This window comes from Lissotriton vulgaris, chromosome 8, assembly GCF_964263255.1.
Source record: "Lissotriton vulgaris chromosome 8, aLisVul1.2, whole genome shotgun sequence".
NCBI classification, from domain to species: domain Eukaryota; kingdom Metazoa; phylum Chordata; class Amphibia; order Caudata; family Salamandridae; genus Lissotriton; species Lissotriton vulgaris.
This window is the reverse complement of record NC_141696.1, coordinates 151,759,046-151,765,045: the sequence shown is the minus strand read 5'-3', so window position 1 is coordinate 151,765,045 and position 6,000 is coordinate 151,759,046.

Here is a 6,000-nt window from a genome sequence, read left to right as displayed (position 1 = left end):
CATAGCATAGCATAACAAAATAATGCAAAGCATAGCATAACACAACAAAACATAGCATAGCATAACAAATCAAAGCAGAGCAGAACAAAACACAACAAAACATAGCACAACAAAACATAGCATAGCATAACAAAACACAATGAAACATAGCAAAACAAAACATAGCATGGCATAACAAAGCAGAGCATAACAAAACATAGCATAACATAATACATGTATTTTAAATCTTTCCTAATCAGTTTTTTATTGTGTATTTTTATGTGTATTCTGCATATGGCCTGTTTATGGTATTTTTACCGAAATAAAAGCTCTTTGACTGACTGACTGATAATACATAGCATAGCATAACAAAATATAACAAACCATAGCATAACATAACAAAACAAAAAAGCACAGCATAGCAAAACATAGCATAGCATAAGAAACACAACAAAACATATCATGACAAAATATAGCATAGCATAACAAAACATAGCAGAGCATAGCAAAACACAACAACGCATAGCAAAAAACAAAAAACACAGCATAGCATAGTATAGCATAACGAAAGATAGCATAACAAAACACAACAGAACATAGCATAGCATAACAAAACAAAACATAGCATAACAAAACATAGCATAGCATACCAAAACAATAAAACATAGCATAACAAAATATAGCATTGCATAACAAAACATAGCATAGCAAAACACAACAAAACAGCATACAATATCAAAACACAAGAAACACAGCATAGCATAGCATAACAAACATAGCATAACAAAACACAACAAAGCATTGCATAACAAAACACAGCAAAACAGAATAGCATAACAAAGCATAGCACTGCATAATGAAAAACATACCATAGCATAACAAAACACAACAAAGGTCAGCATAACATAACAAAACATAGCATAGCATAACGAAACATAGCATAGCATAACAAAACATAGCATAGCATAACAAAGCATAGCATAGCAAAACATAGCATAGCATACCAAAACATAGCATAGCATAACAAAGCATAGCATAGTAAAACATAGCATAGCATAACAAAACATAGCATAGCATAACAAAACACAGCATAGCATAACAAATCAAAGCATAGGATAGCAAAACATAGCATAGCATAACAAAACAAAGCAAAGGATCGCAAAACAAAACATAGCATAGCATAACAAAGCATAGCATAACATAACAAAACATAGCATAACAAAAGACAACACACAGCATAAAAAACATAGCAAAACACATCAAAACATAGCATAGCTTAAAACACAACAAAAAAAGCAGAGCAAAACAAAACAGATCATAGCATAGCAAAACATAGCATAGAATACTAAACACAACAAAACATAGCATAACATAGCATAGCATAACAAAACATAGTATAGCAAAACAAAGCATAGCATAATATAAAAAACACAACAAAACATAGCATAGCATAACAAAACATAGCATAGCATAACAAAGCATAGCATAGCAAAACATAGCATAGCATAACAAAACATAGCATAGCATACCAAAACATAGCATAGCATAACAAAACACAGAATAGCATAGAATAACAAATCAAAGCATAGGATAGCAAAACATAGCATAGCATAACAAAACAAAACACAGGTTAGCAAAACAAAACATAGCATAGCATACAGTATCACTCAGCACAACCACAGATTCACTCAGGGGCACCACAACATCACTATGCGCTACCACAGCATCACTGAACACCACAGCATAACTCGTCCGCCATCACATCACTCAGCGCCACCACAGCACCAATCTGTTCAACCATTTAACAACAACTGGTTCAAATATGTTCTCTCAATGTTTCAAGCTTTATTACAATGTCACAAAAAGATGTTAATATTTAACTTCTGTTCTTGGATTTTCGTCACAATAAAGTACACTGAACATAATCTTCACAAAAGTTATTTACAAAAGTTTAAGCTATTGCCATTATAAATTACAATAACTTTTATTTAAGTATTAGTAATTAAAACAAATTAAAAGCCATTGTTATTTGTAATATCAATATATGTAAGTCACGTAAATACAACATATATTGCATTACAAATGCTATAGGTGTCACATTTGCGAAAGTTATAACTATTGGCATTGTAAATGACAAAGGTATTAATTTCGCTATTTTCAAAACCAACACATAAATAACAAAATTGTAATTTACAATACCAATAGCTCAAACTTTCCTAATGCGAGACCTATTGCATTGCAAATGCTTGTTTAAATATAGGCACAAGGATGGATTGGGACCATGAATCAATAAGGCCCACGTCACATATTGCCTGGAGGACCCTGGTTAGAATAGGCGACCAGAGTTCCACATTGAATTTAAAAAAGTCAATAGGGAATCCATCGGGGCCCAGTGCTTTGCCGTTTTTGCTGGCCATCAAGGCTAACTCCACCTCCTCGTGAGTTATATTAATAGGCAACGGGAAAGAAATCAAGTTTAACCCAGAGGGAAATGATTGAGTTGCGAGTGAGGGTGAGCTGAATATCCGCTCGAAATAATCGACCCACGTCTGTTCATCAATCGCAACATCAAGGCTGGGGGTCACCGTTGTGTTAGCTAAAAAGACCTTCCAGAAGGCGGCACTGTCCCTTATGGAACAGGAGGAATGTAATTGGATCCAAAGGTCTTTTTTCAGCGAGTTCTTCCTATGTTTTAGGACCTGTTTGTAAGACACATACACTGGAATTGGTTCATGTAATAAGGAGCTTGCACATTTTGCTTCGATAACTTGATGCAGGAACATATAGGTTTATATACGAATGAAGGTGTGACCTGTAAAAGACATGCAGCGTATGAATGAGTTCAGTGTGATGAACACAACAGTAGCAACCACATTGATGTGCCATAACACATGAAATGCATTGGAAATTAATATCCTATTTTTGGTAAAATGCAGCTTTGAGCTTCATTATAAATTAAAAGGTCCACAGCTGCTAAAAAGTGCATCCGATGACAGTGAAAGTTTTGGCAAAATCTGTCCTGCTTGGGATAACACACCCCAAATAGATGGCTGATATCATGATTATAATCTCCCTTTCCTTGACCAGTGGAGGCTGGTGAGAAACACTGTGGCTGCTGCTTTTGTTACAGGGGCTGATATTGCAGCACTGCTGCAAAACCAGTACCCAGTAACAAATATGGCCTTCACTTGTCCAAAACTGGCCGCCACCCTCTGGCCCACCGGGAAAACGCCCGGTGCCCGCTACGGCCAGTCTAGCCCTGCTCCTTTTCCATAAGGATATTAGACCATTATAAGTGGCGATCTCATCAATGAACTTCATTATCTGGTACTTGGAAATGCTTCCCTGGCCTAGAATGATTGATGAAATGATAACTGGGTGCTCTAGGGGGGCTTCTTCACTTTTCAGGCTCAATTCGTTAAAATGCAAATCGGCATGAAAAGCAGTTCTTGAATCATATATGTATGTGTTGTACATAATAATATATTAAAACATTAAATATCAATATCGAATTATATCAGAGTTCTATTCTCACCCTTTATTAATACAATGTATAAATTTCAAGCTAGTGCAGTTTTAGATTTACACATTTTATGAAGACAAATGTTTAGACCAGAAGAGACAAAAATATCATTGAATACAAAATTTAGGAAACTGTTTAACTATTTTAGAAGGTCTTTTGCAACATTCGACTATGACAACAGACAGGGATACCACAGAACTATCATACATTATGTATCATGGTGCTCAGTATGAACTACCCACCAAGATGTCCCATATGACTGCCAATCAATGTAAACTTTATACACTGCACACAAGTAACCACAGCCAGGATTCCAGTCCTGATGAAGACCCCATCAAGCCCACATAGGGTGGAAACACAATGAATGCCCATAATGTGATGAGGCCATAAAGCACCTATTCAATATTGGATGGGAAAAATCACCACCTGAGCTCATCACTATGCACCCAAGGTAGCTTCTCTGAGGGTCCTCTCCATGAACTCACAAAATCAGTACTATTAATTAGCCCTCTATGCTACTTTTGAAGTTGCCAAATGTGGTTTTCAACACGTGGGACATTATTATCATACTAAGTGACTTTAAAACATTCAGTGGAGACGTTTTGTTATTATGAGGTGGCAGGGAACAAACAATTACCATTAATTATACAGTGATTCCCCGGAGTTTTTATAAATGAAAAGGGATGTACATTATTTTTGCATTTTGTACACAAATGTTCTCTTAATTATGTGGTTTGAAATATGTGAGTTATGCTTGTGCAGTTTAGCTTTTTAAATGCGAGCCATTAAAATAAATATTAAGTTTAGAAAAAAAAATTTGAATAGGGACCACAACTAACTTGGGGCTTGCTGCTGCTTCGGATGTAACTTCGTAATTGATGGCACAAGTGGTTCTTGCATCCTTACAAAAGATCCAGAATGCCTCTGTAGAATAATCTTCCATATGTGTCAAATGAACAGTGTCCATGTCTATCTTAAACAACTTTACTGTCTATCCGTTGCAAGCGCATCCAGTTTAAAGTGGCACACATGACACTCAAGCTCTGCAATACTATCTGAATATCTGAGCTCTCCTTTTATCTTGAAAGTTCTCAAAGTTCACACAAGTTCAGACTCTGTGGTCCTAATCTCAGGCCTTGTACTCCATCCCTAAATATAAATACCAGACATTTGGAGGAAGAGTTTCCGACTCCCACTCTCTCTTCGGATTGAAATCACCTTAATCAGATTCCGTAAAATCGTGCCTCCATATCCAGTAAATTCTGTAAAGGTGTTGTTCAGTAGTGCCAAGACTTCTAGAAAGGTATGCTGTGTTCTATACAGATCCAATAATATTAGCAGTTTTTAGAGCAGCACCTTGACCTTTAGTGGCCATTTTAGCACCCATGTATTAAAAGATACGTAAATAAACATGATTGCCTTAGCTTAGCTTAGTTTAGTTTAGCTTCGCTTAGCCTAGCCTGTAACTGCAGTAACTATATTCTCTTGCCCACACTAACCATACCTAAAGGAATTATCTCTTTGTGACATTTTAAAGCTCTGTTTCACAGCTTGACTTTCGAGAGGAGGAAGTGTTGATCAGCTTGCTAATCCCAAAAGCTTTACATTCTTTTTCAGCTGCGGTTTCCGCATGAGGGTGGGGGAGTGCCACGCTAAGCGTGGAAAATAAAACTGCAATGACATTATTTCATTGTCATTTTATTTTTCATGCAGAGCGGCGCATCTGCCAGCCGCCCGTCAGCCTGGAGAAATGGGGCGGTGTCCTCCTCTGCTGCCAATTGACAGCATAGAGCACTAGAGGAGCTAGCTGGACGCTCCAAAGTATGCATGTCAGTCTTGTACCGGCCAAAATGACATGCGCAATTTGCAGCTCTCCACAAAGTTATCTTAGACACCTGGGTGGAAACCAAGCACAAGCCTCCAGAGCCCGAAGGAGCGCCCAGCCAGCCTGCTCCATCCAATCCTGGTGCTTCTCTCATGCTGTTTACAAGCATGGGAGCAGCACCAGGATTGGTTAATGGAATTGACTGGAGCAGGAGCACTCGGAGCGAAAGGACGTCGGACATGCCTCTAGCAAGGTAAGTGACTTTATTTTATACATGGTGGACTGGGGAAGGAAAGATAATGGGACAGGCACATGGCACAGCAAATAGTAGAGTTGAGAAAGAATGTTGTGCCTCATGGAAACGAGAGGGGGGAGTACCAAAGTTTCAACATTTATAAGAGAGCTAGTCCCTCTGTTTAAGTGTGGGTGGTATTGGCTTTTGAAATGATTAATATCAATGCAAATACTTTTATTACATTTTACACTTGTAACATTTAAGATACGTCGTAGACGATGAAAGATTAGTTTTTTTTTAAATATTTTCACTTTCGGTTTCTATGATAGCAGTATTTCCTGAACGACCCCTAAAATGTCCACACTGTGATGCTTTATTGCAAATAACGGAGCGTAAGGCTCCAGAAAAGAGGTTTCGTTTGATAAAAACAGACCATCA